Source organism: Sabethes cyaneus, chromosome 1, assembly GCF_943734655.1.
Source record: "Sabethes cyaneus chromosome 1, idSabCyanKW18_F2, whole genome shotgun sequence".
In the NCBI taxonomy this organism is placed as follows: domain Eukaryota; kingdom Metazoa; phylum Arthropoda; class Insecta; order Diptera; family Culicidae; genus Sabethes; species Sabethes cyaneus.
In genome coordinates, this window is record NC_071353.1 from 31,272,096 (window position 1) to 31,288,807 (window position 16,712).

General features: G+C 37.1%; 1 protein-coding gene across 1 annotated transcript in view; it reads right to left on the reverse strand.

Annotated features, from left to right (window-relative positions):
- The window catches only part of LOC128743047 (choline O-acetyltransferase), a 79,120-nt gene that overhangs the window by 21,416 nt on the left and 40,992 nt on the right, over nucleotides 1-16,712 (reverse strand). The window lies entirely within an intron of this gene.

Sequence of the window (16,712 nt, forward strand, 5' to 3'; positions counted from 1 at the left end):
TGAGGCCATCTTTTGATCGCAAAGATTGTAATCGACGTATCTTCCAATGAGGCTGTGATTTCCCTGCTAGATAGCATTGCTTGAATCCAGTTCATTGTCGGCTGATCAGCTCTTTTATTAAGGAGAGCCGTATTAATTGAAGCGAAGGACGTTTTGTCGAAAGCGCTTTCGATGTTGATAAAAGCGCAAAGTGTCGTACTGAAGCGATTTTTTAATCAGCGTCGCTAGGCAATGAAGTGCGGTTTCATTAGATTTACCACGTTGGTAAGCATGTTGATTGCTATGCAGAGGGTAGTTCTTTAAAAACTCATTACGGATGTGATTATCCATGATTTTGTCCACCAACTTGAAAAGCGTTGATATCAGACTAATTGGTTTGAAAACTTTTGGCATGATTTAATCTTTTTTGCTTGCCTTAGGTATGAACACCATCCTGTCCTTCCGCCGACTTGCCGGGACATGTTCCAACGTAAAAAAGCACGAAAAAGGTTGATGAGCTCGGACATTATAATCTCCTCCGCTTTTAGTAAGGAGATGAGTACTATGCCATCTGGACTCGGAGAATTTATTGGTTCTAAGGAGCTGAGTGCCCAATTGGTTGAACCCTCCGTAAACAGTCGGTGTGCCATAAGTCACCTGCGACACGATTTTGTCGAGTAACTCGACTGAGTTGACCTCCAAGTTTGTGACTCCGCCGTCAGCAAATGACACCTGAGCTTGGTTTGTTTTGGTCGTGAATTAAGCTGCCCGTTCTTCCCGCCCTCGACACTCTACAGTGACTGACTAGGAAACATCACTATCGGTCATAGGCTTAGAGCTTAACCATATACACCATAGTGTAGTCCTGTCGATCCAGAACTTCACTGCTCATGTAGGTGTAGCCTGCGGAACTTTTTTGAGAAAACTTGAAATTTGTATGGGTATGTGTCTCAATGGAGGCGCATGGTACATTGTGAATATCCTGAAGGCTAGAGTAACAGAACGAAAATAAAATCACAGACTAACAGACGGTATGGTGTATATGCTCATAACCTGTGACCGATAGTGATGTTTCCTTGTGAGTCGAGTCGAGTTGCTCGACGGTACTTACATAATAGGGCCCATACACTTATTGCAGAATCTGCAGTTACGTTTATATCAAGCGCTGTAAGATTGCGTCAGCGGACGATATTCCTGATTCGTCGGCACTCACGGAAACAAACCATGCCTGTTCTTGCGTTACGTCAGACTGTGACGAGTTGATTACGAGTGAATAAGTTAAAGGACAACATTTCGTGGAAAGTGTGAACCAGAGAGCACTGTGGCCCAAAAGATACGAATTGTGCTTTGAGTCGCCAAACATGTATTTTTAATTTCCAGCAGGTTGATTGCCTTAAATTTTATATTTTCTGATGGTTTCCTGAGGAAAGGAAGTACCACACAAACTGCCACAAAATGTACTCTGACTCTCGTTAAATTAGTCGGTGAAAAAATGAAAGCAATATTCAGTAATGTCATTCCAAGTGCAATTACGAAATCTCGCGTAACTTTTCAAATGGTTCTGAGTGATGAATATTAAATATTAATATTAAGCTGAATGAGAGTTATTCTTTGCTGGACTGATGAGTTCTTTTGTTACGCAAATTATGTAAAAAATTGGACGTGTTTCGAAAATGATATCGAGGAGTACAGTAATGCGCCAATTAATATCAACGCGAATCCTAGTATTTGTGTTTGAGTGTACTGAATCATTGAAAAATAAAGTTTTGATTTTTGCATTGTTGGGATAAGCATAAGCTGTATATTATTTATACTAACCGAAATGAAGCCATTTCATTACTATTATGGCGATTCGGTAGGGCGACGTCAACCCTCACTAATAACATGTTCCGAATAAAACGCAATCAGCATTAAGCCCTAACGCCGTAGGCCAACTTTCAGATCAAACCGAATTTCATAACGGCGCACAGATACGCACAGTTGGTCCCAAAATCAAGTGTACATTCAGCAGAGACTATTTCTTTCATCGTGGCAATCTTGCTCGATAAGATTTTCCAGCCAAAAGATTCATCCAAAATACTCGCAAATTTTTCGTATATATTACTTTACTCTATTGATACACCTCTTTTAAACAAGAAGTAGGTATACAAACTTCACTAGCATCATATCTTGATTATTAAAGGAACTAGATATGATATGACAGATGATAATATCAGTGATGGAGTGATTCGCGATTAGGGCGCAACTAGCAAATTGTAAACAAATCGTTTTATTACACCATCAGGCTTAAAACACTGATAATATCCATGGCAAGAATCCTTTCTTCTGTTTTAATCGTTAGAATTATTTAAAACAAGTTTTTAGTGATGGGTGATAGAAGAGTTTAATCAAAACAAAAGACAATTTGCAGTTTAGCCCCTTTCATTGTTATGAAGTAACAGGCTTATTTGCAAATCGTTTTGTAAATAGGGTTGCCCGGCCGGTTTTTCACCTGCAAAGCCGGTGGCCGGTCAATCCTGCAAAAAGGCCGGTTTTCCGACATAGGAAGCCGGATTGGTACTTTTTTTCTGATTTGTTAAATTTTCTGTTTAATTTATTAGCAACCCTGAGCAGTGGATCATTGAAGATAGCCAGTTTTGCAGTGACAATACTTTGCTTCTGGCGGTAATATACATTAAATTGTCCACCAGCACCAGAAGCAACTGGTTGTCTTCTAGTATCTTTAATAATAATCCATGCAATGTTCGTTGTGGTTTCGATTCCGACGACTACCTAAATAATAATTAACGCACATTACACATTCCAGGTAAATCCTCTAGTAATATGCCGCCACAACACCCTCCTCCCGCAATGTTTGAAGGCAGGACCGACCGGCCGGTTTTTGAAATTTTCGGACTTGGCAACCCTATTTGTAAACAGGCGATAGTAAAGAGCGAAACTGCGTTGTTTTCAAAACACAGGCGCATTGTAAACAGGCGAAACTAAATAAAAAAATCAAAACAAGGCGAAACAGGGCTGGGCGAATCTCATTGTCAAAATGCTTTGAGGCTCATTCCAAGGGGTTAAACTATAAAACTTAGATTTTGAGCTTGAATGCACAAATTTTATGCAGTATTGTTGGGAAATTATAAGATTGATTTATTCTACACCAATTTATGTCTTTAAACTCGATTTTTGTAACTTTTATTTAAATTATGACTTGAAAATGTACTTGCAAATTATCACAGTGATATTCCTCATTGTTTACACTTTGCTAGTTGCGCCCTTATCGCGAATCTGCGATTGAATCTGCGAAGAGTGGCGTATGTTCTTTAAAAATCTAAGATCATATGCAGTTGAAATATGTGTTTTACAATTATCAATTGCCAAATTATAAAGAATTTTCTGCAACATATTAATGCTTAAAGGACACTCCCATGTGGTAACGACGAAGTGTTTATCAAACAATACTTAACTCGAAATAGTATTCCCATTTTCGGGGTACACTTATTTTTGGGATCAACTGTAAACACGAAACAGAATATTCGTCAAGGCAGCAAGGTATGGTAGTCCGTATTTTTCGTACCGCACATCGGCATTGCAAATGCGAGAGGGTGCACAAATTAGACTAATTACTAACGCAAACCTACTACGCTCCAGCCTGGGTGGGCCACGAGCAGGGCAGGGATCACAGAATCCAAAACGTCCTGTTTGGCTGGTGTTGCAAACCAGAAGGAAAACTTTGCTGTGCCGCCAGCCGCAGGGGGAGAAATTGGGTAGGCAACAACATTGGTTATGTTGGGTTCAAACAAAGCGGCGACGTGTCTGTAATGTTGGGTGATGGTTAAATATGGTTGCATAGCTATTCTACGTAGGGGTGATTGTATCTGCTTCTGGGCTATTCAATACTGGCGTCAATCAATAGGAAACTACAAATTAGTGCTACACAAGCTGAGCCATCATCCAACCAGATTCATTTGTTTTAGTAGGCATACTGGAAGGAAAAAAACGCGTGTATAGCCGAAAAAATTACTGGTGAAGGTATCTAAAATGTTGAAACACCTTGATTTAATAGCGATGGTACCTTTTATAATATTACCCTGTCGAATGATGCATATATATGGTAACATTGAAGCCATCAGGTGTAGGTCGGTTGGATGGTAATTTGAGCTAGCCAGCTCAAGTTCAACGCTAGAAGTGGGCAGGCAATTCCACTCGACGGTGTTGAGCTCTCTTATGTTGGCGGCAGAGAACATACTCGTCGGCTGACGAAAGTGAAAATCTATCTCCCCGTACCACTGCGTAATCCGTACCATGGGCTGGAGGCTTGGCAGCATCACTCGTTGGTTCGGTGCAGAGCAGCTTTAGCTAACACTTGATATCAACAGTGATGCTTCAGAATTCTTCTATTATACACAGTGGAGGGTTTGTTAGTAGTTCAAGTTGCACAGGTAATGGGATCAAGTTGATTGCATGGAGTAGCAAAGCTTGGGGTGTTATTTTACCTTTTTGGTAGCTAATCAATGGTTTCATGTAATGTTGAAATGAACGGTTCTTTTTGAACTCCTCTAATTACTGCCAAATATGATGTAGTTTTTATTCCTACCCATTTTTATGGTTATCAACACAAATTTTGTAATGGCCGTGGTATGACGAAACCAACATGATTTTAATTGAATTTGGTCCTCCTAATGAATTCAATTTCAGATTAATGAACGACACGTCGCACCACTGCAGTGTACTCTGTTCCATATGGGACAAAAATTTCCCGACACGGGTTATTGGGAAATTATTATTTTTACGTTTTCTGTGGGTGGAACATGAACCTCCATGGTCAGGTTGTATCTTAGTTGAATTTATTTAGTAAAAAAAAGCAAAGCCTAGGTGCTACATTCCGTTATCGAAACTTGACTTTCTGTTTTTTTATACGACAGACTTCGTAGCCAGCTGTTGGAGTGCAGGACAATTGCAGGGCCAGTTGCTATTTATTTAGTATAGGTACCTAAATATCGTTGACTATAAATTTCGCCCCATAATGGAACAAAATTAATGTGAAAATAAAGTTTTATTGAATAATTAGGAAATTATAGATTATATTATTGAAGTGCGTAAGTTAAAGCTATCATCTTATTTCTATTCGCGTAACAATTCGTATTATGTATTTTTAACGAGGATTCTAAACCTGTGTTGTTACAAACTAGTTAGTTCTACTATTATTAAATGATTTTACATCAAAGCACTATGGTAGGTTGTAAAGTACGATTCAAAATACATGTAGGGTGTGTTGCTGCTTCGTCGTAATTGCCTATTCCCATCCTATCTAACACAAATTATTAAAAATACCGGCATTTTTATGACACACAATTCATAACTAGTTATTCCCTAATATTTTAGTTTGTTGTCTATCATACGCGATCAATCAAAGTGAGCTGAGATCTATTTAAATGCTTTTTATCATTAAAGAAGTCCTACCAGCCAAATTTCCTACGTTTTTTCGTGCGACGAAGAAGAAAATGTCGACTAATCGTTTTAATTTCCGTCATTCCTAAATGGAAATAACTCACGCAAGGCATTGTCGTTATTCTACAGCCAGGAACACTAGCCTGACCTGCAGAAATTTGGCAGAATAACATTTGTCACGCCGTCTTACACAAATACATGCGCGTTAGCTTCGTAAAAATTGTTGTGATTTTTAGTTTCGACGATGAAAAATTTTGATGGACGGATTTTAAAACGGTACGACGTATTTAAGAAATAAAGTCAGTTGCGTAATTTCAATAATATGCTCTAATAATCGCTTTTCAGTGATTTCAAAGTTCACGGATCGGAAGGTAAGTGTGTTTTAGTCAAATCAGCACAAGAACTTTTAGAATATTCATTAAATCCATCCAACAAATGATTACCGATAAACACAAAAGAAACTGAGATGCATGAAAGAGTACTGTTGCTGCACTGAGAAAATTTATTGTCGCGCAAAATTGAGCTGTTTCCAATATGTACAATATGCGTTACGTAACTTAACAACATCTGTTGTATTCAACAGGGAAACATTTATAGCATACTCTCATGTATGGCGCATGATAAAACACTAGCGCCAACTTCTGTTCTTTGTTGTCAGAAACTAGAGGCGGTGTCCTATTAAATTACTTATCGCAAAAATTCTAACCAATTAGGTTAAAAAATCCAAATTTTGGAGCTACATCATTAAGACTTTTTGACATTAAATTGTATAGTGAAGACGGGAAGTTCGTTCCAGTCTGGGTCCACCCGTGAAATTAACATTTGATTTGAAATCAAACTTCAAATTGAACTTTAGATTAGACTTGGACCACAAATTGGAATTAAATTAAATTTGAAATTAGATTTAATGTTGAACTCAAGTTGGACTTGAAATTGGATTTGAAATCGGGTTTGACATTGGAAATCAATTTGACTTAAAATTGTACTTCATATTAGATATAAAATTGAATTTGAATTTGAATTGAATTTGGCTTCAAAATGGGACATTGAATAGGACTTGAAATTGAACCTTGACTGAACTTCAAAAATTGTACCTACTTAAAATTGCGCTTGAAATTCCACTTTAAATTAAACTTAATATTGAACTTCAAAATTGAAATTAAATTAGAAATGAAATTGAATTTGAAATGGGATATTATATTGGGCTAAAATCAGACTCAAACTCGAGATTGGTTTAAAATTGGACTTGAAATTTGACCTCAATTGGACTTGAATTTGCACTTGGAAATCGGTGGTGAAATTTAATTAGAAATTGGACTCTTTTTTTTTTATTATAGTCACTTTAAGCAGCTTGGGTCATTCGTGACTTCTGCGGGGTTGAGATTTGAACCCGGGTCCTCGGCGTGAGAGGCGTGAATGCTAACCACTACGCCGGGACTGACCCCGCAAATTGGACTCTAATAAAACTAGACCTGAGCTTTGTCTTGGAATCGGTGGCGAAATTGAAATTTAATTAGACTAGAAATGGCTTTAAAATTTGGCATTGAAATTAGCTCATAATTGTACTTTGAATTGTACTTGAAACTAGACTTGAATTTTGCCTTAAAAGCGGATATTAAATTGCATTTAAAATTATACCTCAAAGCGGGGGAGTTCAATGAGACTTTCAATAAGTTGAATTTGAAATTGGCTTTAAAATGGGACACTGAAATTGAACCTCAATGGAAGTTGCACTTAAAACTAGGCTTCAAATTGACCGTAAAATCGGACAATGAATTGCACTTGAAGTACGTACTTTGTAATCAATAGGTTTCTTTATTGGAGTTGATGCGTAGAAGATTTTCCGTTCAATTGACACAAAAATATTTCCAATCGATGTGGAAACCGCTAAGCCATTAGCGTTCAAAATCTTTCATTTTTCGCGACGCTCGCATTTTTCGATTTATTGGAATGACACTCTATCCCAAACCTTGCCGTAAGACGTAGTCCTACGTCAAAATCAAATTGTACTTGGAAATAGAACTTGAAACTTAAGTTGAAATTGGAGTCAAATTAGACTAGCTTAGCTTAGCTTAGCTTAGACTGATTGCACATATCAATGGTTGCACTCAGTGATTGACCCGAACCAGTGAAATTGCACAATGAATCAAGTGAATGAGGTTGGGAGTGACCGATCATCCTCACTGTGCAAAATTCAGTGACTCGATATATAAAGGGTCAATAACTGCGCCGGCCACGTCCTTGCAATCAGATGGGATTGGGGAAGGAGTGTGAGTGTAATCTTTGCTGTTTTTGGGACCGTGTTAACCTCTGCATCCCTGCAAAGATTACAGGAAGGAGTTGCGACTTGTTAGTAAGGCAGGTTTCGTTGGATCGGGATTCACCTTGATAAGTGATGTGATCGTTATTCTTTAAATTTATTTATTTTTTAAAACGATTAGTAGAATTATTACATATTTAAATATTTTTAAGTCGACAGTCAAGATAAGCCTGTTTAATATATTTTAGTTTATTTTAGTTTTGCGAACAGATTTATACCAGAAATTTTTTTTAGCTTTGCTTGAAAATAGTGTAAACAACAGGCAGAGAATTGTTGGATCAAGGTACCGAGTAAAATATGTTATCATTATTTGTAGCGAAATAAATTCTAAACCGCTGGTCGTAGGAAGTTTTGCTATAGGTATCCGCGATTATGATTTGTTTCTGTAAATAGAAGTTTTTTGATGATGTACTGATATTGGATCCGCGTGTTTTAATAGTATATAGTAAATATGTATGAAAAAGATTGACTATCGGGTATCTTAAACTTCAATCAGCACAAAAGGAAAAGAATGTTGGTTATCGATTACTTTGCTAATCAGTTCACTCCAAAGACTCTGCGAATAAATTAGTATACTCAATGACTTGACCACCTATCAATTGATCTACCTGAAAATTGAGCATCACTATGTCCAGCCCAACCGCTGCTTATTTCGAAGACTGAGTTCTGGAGTCTTCGCTTATATCAATGTATCGCAATCATACTCCTAAACCATTAAACAATGAATATGTTGGATGATTATAATCCGTTCTGTGGATCAAGCATTAGTACACAGTAGTAGAATTAAAGGATACAAACAACTCTCTTTCCCTCCTCCTTTTTTATTATTTGAATGTTATTTTGTTTTAATTACAAATAATAAATATTATATATAATGTACAATAATATGCAATAATATAAACATATTGGGAATTTAGTCAAATTGGTTACACTGCCATAACTACTTGCGTATATACGGTACACCAGTAGTTGTGTTGACAAATTACAGCAGAAGATTAACTTGGATTTTGAGCGACGCACTTCCCGAATGTAAAATCATAGGCCTTGGGCTTTGGCCGAGAGGAGAGAATACTTTCGATAGAGTTATTCAAATCTAATGATTATGCTTTTGAGATTCACTGTCACTATGCCGATGTTAGCTTCATTCAATCAGACAAACCTATTTGTAATTTGCACTACGGTACGCGCCGCAACCAAACCAAAATCCCGTACATAGCACACACACCGGCTGCCCCCAGCGCAACCGTCTGCTATGAAAGAAGTCACCGTCAAAATTTCGCTTTCCTATGTGCGTTCTCACTGTTCCCGCAAAACGTTAAAAAAACTGCTATCACTCACACACTTATCCTAGGCCTCGTGCCAATACAGCCTTTTTCTATGATAGCCGAAAAAAACTGGCGCTACGCCACCTTCACAGCATGCAAAAATCTTAATGCTTTGATTAAAGGAAACTATTCCCATTCAACCAAGGGGCAATAAACCCCTACCAACGGCACTCGATCTAAACATTCATTTATTGATTTGAGACAATAACTTAGCTGATATTTTGTTACACTCCGTCTCCGTCATCCAGCGCCTCTCGAGTTGCAGCGGCTGACGCCACGTAATTTAACAACGCCGATTCGCTCACAAACAACAAACTGGCTGCAAAAACACATGCACTTTTTGCAGCCTAGTCTTTTCTTTATTAAGAAATCAGATAACTTCGCCGAATAACACATTCAATTCCGCGATACACAAGAATCTGCACAAGCGAACAGAAAACCTGTACATAAAACACGACCGCACTGGCTCCCACTTCGAAGCGAACTCTTGAAATTGGAGTCAAATTAGACTAAAACTGAAACTTTAAAATTTGATTTGATTAAAATTTGACGCTAAATTGAACTTAAAATTGGATTTAAACATGTATTTGAATTTTTATTTGACATCGAAATCCGACTAGAGAGAATGGAACACCTCATACGTTTCCCTCGGCAATATTGGAAGCAAATTTATCTGTCATTTCATTAAGTCAACTGTCAAACATTGTTCGTAAGGATGCAGATGGCACCCCTCTGGTTTTCTCCTATCAAACACGTAGATAAAGTTTGCGCCAATTTAGAATGGTTCAAATTTTGTCACTTACCTATTTTGCGTGAAACTGTTCTGCAAGAATATCAAACCACGGGCTCTTCACAATCGAGATGTCCTGTTTGAAGAAATTTGGTCTTGCTTGTGACGTCGATGTTTCCCCAGGTAACCAATAAGCATTAGCAGTAAATCAATCGCTTATTAGCATACCTAGCATTCTTTACAGCTTGTCACTGTATATTAGCTTTTTAGTTGCATATCTGTTGTAAATTGGCGTCCAAAATTCTATTTTTATGCTTCTTGTCGGTAATCAACTGCAAATAAGCATTGTCTACGCTATAGAAAGGTTAGCAGTAAAGTAGCCGTATATTTTGTGTGATGTATAATGAGGCTGAAGCATCGAAAAATAAAGACTTGTCTAATGTCTGTGGCTTTTTGGAGTCGAATGATTGAGTCGGATTTAAGACACCCGCCAGTATTGCGGATTGTAAGAAAAATCCTCACATCGCGGTTATCTTGACTGTTGGAGCAAACCATCAAAAGATCACCGTAGAGCAGATTTCTGCAATTTAATATATGAAAATTTACTATATCATTTGTTTTTCATCAACACCATGCTACAAAACTGTTATTTCGTGGAACTGAAAATCATAAAACCTAAATTTTAATATTGCGTTTATCTCGCGGTTATCTGCTGAGCACGTTATCACCGCCGCTGCAGGCGGATTTTTCATAACCGCCGCAATAAAAACTAAGAGATTTGGTGAAGAATTTGGCTATGATGAAACTACAGACAAACAGACATGATACTCACTGCCATACTTTTCGCACCGTTTAAGGTTTAACCACAGATAAACAGATGGATCTAGTGTGTAAACAAAATGTGTAGGACGATGGTTTTTAAAGAATTTTCTTCTATGTGTCATGTCAGTTCGTCAGTGGTTTAACCACAGTTTAATAATTATCTTCAATTTGCTTGTGGTTGAAAATGTATCCGTATTTGATGTGGTGTTTTTTGCAGAACAGGGTAAAACAGCCGATTGCAAAATACTTGCTTGTATGAGAGATGCTTTTATTAATTGCCGTCGCTTCTAAGATAATGTCTAAGAAATGTCGGTTATGGAGACTGTTTTCATCTTTAGAAAGTTAAGCCCGTTTATCCATAGAACCATCACAGACAAACAGACGAGACTCTGGCATTATTTTAATCGCCCGGAACCATTTCTTAAAGCATATTCCGCAACATGGCATGGCAGCGCCAGAGTGTTGCTTCGAGCCTTACAAATGTATGTTGGTCCGCGATATGCATATCAGAGGGTGTTTTTTGTGCACGCAAAATATGTATCTCAATACTTTTTAAAGGATTTTCCTTCATGTGCCATGTCTTAAATTTCCAATTTCATTTGATACCGTTACCTGCCGGGCGGAAGGGCGTTCTTTTCACCGCTGCGTAGGCTGCGAACACAGCAATCATGCGTTTGTTCATTCTTTCAACGCACAAAGCATCACCACCCGATGTGAAGTAGTAGAGGTGTGGAACAACGTACCGTTTGTTTGTGTTAGCAGCGCAAATAATGTAAACAACAAGGGTGACGTCAATCTCGCCCTATTCTTCCACGGGCATAAAAAAGCATAAACAACGCGTCGTACAACGATGGCACTAACACACCTATACTTTTTAGCATATTACGAACACAAACATGCCACGTTTGCCGTACCTAAGTAATAGTGTACATGGATCACCACCGCCGCTGTAGAGGCATATCCCCAGGGAGTCTAGAACTGTCAGCAACAGCATGCAACCGAATTGCGCTAGCGGATGGCGTTGCCATAGCATTACCTCTACCCACAATTTCCCCCCTTTTTGTATGGATGTTCTTTCTGTTCATGGGTACGGCGTAGAGAAGATTATTGTTGTTTCGAAATGAAAAACAAATACAATTTTGTTTTGAACTATGTTTTTATTTATATACTTATCCACTCTCTGCTTTGATGGTTTCGTCTGTTTTCGTCACTCACACTGTACGTAGTGTGCTCATACTAGTTCATTCAAGACCCGGAACATATTTTGGTCTAGCTGGTTCGTACAATTGCATACCATATTTTGCTTTGTTATGTTGTCTTTCTTTTTGGTAATAATACAATTATAACTTGCTTTAATTTGTGATTTTTCTGCTTTTTATCGATTTGCTTCAAGAACAGCTACGTTTGATATTTGGTGACATTTTAGAACTGTCTTACTTTATTCGTTTTGTTTAGTGATCGTATGTTACTGTGAAGTTTTGCTTTTTATCTTTGCACAACAGAATTGATAATCATTAAAACTGATGCTGTCGTACGACAATAATTGCATTTCTCGGGAGCGGGGTGGGATACCTTTGTTTTTGAGATACGATAGTATTTGCTACATATGATGCGTTAAAATTGCTACTAGGTAATTCATATTTTCATTGAACATAAGCTGTTCCTTGCTCGTCGGAAGCGTGTCCGATCGAGTTGTTTCAAAAATAAGTAACAACAAATAACACCTAACAGAACGTTTGACGAATTAGTTGCATTACTCTGTTATGCCGAGTTCTTTTTTTATTCCTACGACTAGCTCGCATCAGTGCACTGATCTGCATATCTCCTTGACCCCACGGTGAACAGAGATTCAGCTTAGCGATTCTACAGTAATATTACACGTGCCGGCACCTTAAAATTTAAGACCCAATTTGTTATCATTTACATGTCATCTAGCAATTAAATATAGAATTAGCTATACTTTGGGTTAGCTTTACATAAGATTACATAGCTTAAAAGTGCCGCTTGCTTGTGAATGGGCGTGAATTTGTTTATACATAAAGAGGATAGTTAGTTATAGTGGTGAACGATAGATGGCGACTACCTTTCAGTTGATTAATTTGCAATAATCAGTGTAGAGAAAGGGAGAACATGATGGAGAGAGAAAATTGTTTGATCAATTAAACGATAGTGTTTTAGTGTGAATATGGACGTAGCACAGTTTAAGGGACAAGTTATGCGAGTTGGAGAACTGAACAAGAGTGTAGTTTGATCTGTCATGGCGAATACTGTATGTATGTATTATTTCAGTGTGCTTAAGCGTTATGTCGCTGTTTCTGTTTTTCTGTATGAGATAGTTGAGATATGTGCTACTACCTTTCTGCAGCATCTATTTTTTGGTTTGCATTCTAACAAGTGTCGATTTACTTAGCTTGTATATCTATATAATCACGATTAACATCACTTATTTTCTATAATTAAATGGATTTTAGTTGGATTTAATTACAATTTTCAGTTGTTTTGAAAACACTCTTAATTACTATCTTTATGAATATAACTAAACAACAGTAACAAATCAGTGAATGTGACATGCGAATGCTATCATCAATGATAAAAAGAAATTATATGATATAGTTGAAAGACAATAATTTATGGTGGGTTTTTTTTAATTAAGCTACGATTAGGAAGCTAGGGTAGATCTGATTTTGAACACACATTCGGTGTCGATCTGTTTCTGATTTTGGTGGAGACTGGTAGAAAGTAGCCAACCTAACCTAGCTTCTTCATTGTCAATATGAAGGAAATGACATCAATAACCTCTGTTGTTAACACATGCCGTTGGTTGTGATGCTGTCCTATTTCGAAATCAATAACAACCCTTTTTATAACCCGTAAGACATTTATGGTGCTGCACACTGTGTGGATGAGTAATTGTAATGGTGATTTGCTGTATTTTGCAGTTGGTCATTATATATCGTTTTGTCTAATGTGAGCATTGCGATTTTCTAAGTGTATGAAATATCGAGGACATAAAACATGGCAAAAACAATTGTATCTTTGTCAGTCACTAAAATACTGAATTAAGTTCTGAATTAAGCAAATTAAACGGAACTATTGCGAATTCTGTAATGGTAAAACATAAAAGCTAAAACTTGTTTGTAAACAGATTACGAAAAAGGTGACGCGGTGACGTTGTTCGAAAGATCCATCATCTATGCGCTCGCAACAAGTAACTCATAGACTGAATTGTTACTCAGTTGCAAACGATATTTGTATTCATCAGAAATTAAGTAGATTACAATTCTGATCGATAAGCATTTTTCCGACTTTGATGTAGAAGTTTTTTTTCGTTGAAAATCTACAAGTTTAAAGTAGTTAACGTAAAGAAGAATCAATGTTATTGTAATAAAACATAATATTTTTGTAAATTTTGATAATATTTTTTAACAGTTCAAGAGTCTGTTTACTTGCTGCTTGAATTTTTACTTGTTTTTAGCTTCCCAATTTTCTGCTTGTGAAATGTTGAAGATGTTCTTGTTTTATTTTTTAAAAAAATAAAACAAAAACAGTATTTAACCTTTTACGATCGCTTTTATCGAACTTAACTTTTACGATCACTTTTATCGAAACCCATGTAAACTTATTTCATGTAAACCAACTACCCTAAATTGTCAATTGAGGTCATTTTATGCAATGATCCGTAATTTTTTGGTGATTTTTTGTGGTGAAGTCGGTAGGTGGAATGAAACAATAGTAATTTTCAGTAACTCAATGGTTCATCGCATGTGCTCAGTTATATGCTCGCTAGGTAATCTATTGATTACTATTTCTTTGGTTAACTAGATGAAGTATTGTTCCAAACAAAATCGTTTTGGTCTAGGGTACGTAATGTTGTTGATATTGCTTCCGTTTATCAGTTAAATCTAGTACTCTACCTATTTCCATAGCTTCTTCTGGAAAAGAATTCCTATCTATTCTGTAGGGATGATTTTTATGCAGTTTAATAACAGTTAATAATTTGTGCGATAGCTCCTTTTTCTTCTGCCTCGTACAAGTATGCAGTATATTTTGGAAAATTGAAGGATATTTCGGCCAAAAGCATCCAAGCAATTTATTTGCTCACTGACTTTTGTTGGACAGCTCCTGGGATGATATGATTATTTACTATCTCGGGACATGTTACGTTTGCATTGCTGATGCTTATCAGTATTTCTTGTTAAAATAAATAATTATAAAACGATTACCCCTTATTAACACTATCATATCTGTGCAAACCAGCACGTATACGTAATGAAATCAAGAAACATTAATTTTACTATGCTTAAATATTTTAATCGAATGTTGGTAAAACAAATACCGCGATGTGGACAGTCAAAACTGTCAAGTTAGCACCCATTTTAGCAGAATATATAATCCATTATTTGTTTGCAGCTGATTACCGACAAGAAGAATTTGTTTAGAATCGTCGGATGTGCTGAATTTTTAAGGGCAGAAATATGACGTCATGTCAGCCCCCTGGTCATATCCCTTCTTACATTTGATTTGTTTTTGCATTCGAAAATCTTTCGTTCGAGCTGCTATTTTTCAGTACGAAAAGAACGGTTGAAAGGTGGAATGGAAAATTCAAAGTCGAACGAAAAAACATAAACTTGTTCGAATATATTTGCTGAGGATTTCGGCAAACTTCGGTTTGACAATCATTACCTAAGCTCATGAATAAATTGAAATTCATATGATTAAATTGTTGTATAAAATGCGATCCGTTTTATACAATTGATTTGCAATTAGCTAGGGTTCGGAGCCATTTTCTTTAGCGTAGCTCTATTCTGGGCCTACCGTCTGTTCTTCACATTCTCGGGGAAAAATTACTGTTTTTGCCAACTGTTACCACTTGGATGAATTGAATTCAAATATATGTTTTTCTTGTATCCTGCTTAGTATTATTTTTTCATTAACTGCTGCTGAGCTATATGTACTTTACATCTCTGAGAATTTGCTATGCAAAGTGAAAGGAAATGGAATGTATTTTCGGCAGGCTTTTCTAATCAATCGGCATACTCTACTTTTGTGTTTCACGAACCCAAACAAGCAATTTATCACTATGAAGCGGATATGTAAGTAAAGTAGTGTCTTTTAACAGTAAATAGTGATAGTTTTTCTCCCAGAATATATAGAACGATGGGTAGGCCCAAAATAGAAAAAGACCTATGAAATTGATCCTTTGCCTTAGTCATTTTTTATACTGATACCTACGTAGCAGTAGAACTAGGTGTCCATGTTCCTGCAAATTCAATATTCAACATAACCTACACTGCTGCTACTCACATAACAGTCCAATTTTCTATAAATGGGACAGTTATTCGAGTAGTGGCAGTACATTTGTGAGGAAATTGGTATTCCGCGCACATTAAGAGTCCCTCACTGTTACCACTATAAATCGCTTGGATACTTTGACGAATTGACTTTTCTTGTCTTGTGTGATGATTGGAGTTTGCGTGATCGAATTCGTAGTGACCACAGAGTCCTGTCAAGAGTTATTTTGCGGCTTCTGTGAGCAAATAAGCGGTTGTGGTTTTGAAGTTAGATTTGGTATTGCACAAAGAACGTGCGGTTTTGTTTCGGCTAACTGAACTTAAAATACCCGTCACTGTGGTCACGGTCACTCTAGAGTGCTCCCAACAAATGAAACAAGCTGTACAACGTTAGATAGGTAGCTACATATACATACGTAAAGTGGTTCTGTACTGGTTAAACTTTGCTGCTTCCCGGCCGCACGTGGTTTCGCTGGCGTCCATTTGTAGCACACGGTTACTACGATTATAATTGTTTCGACTAGAGTGAGTCCCAGAACGTCTGCAGCGATCGGTACCGATTATAGCACGCACTTTTGCGTAATTTACATGATTTTTTTTTTCGTATTTAGTTTTGCTTTTTCAAGGAGCGCGACGGACCGTCTGAACGTCTGGAGTTTTAACTATACAAGAAACCTATGGATACAATAATGCTATAATGGCTTTTTACACAATAAATTCCAGTTACTATCATCTACTAGCGAAGCGACAAAACGTACCTATATGTATAATGTATAGTGCCTCGAAAGCAACGTAAATCTTACCAG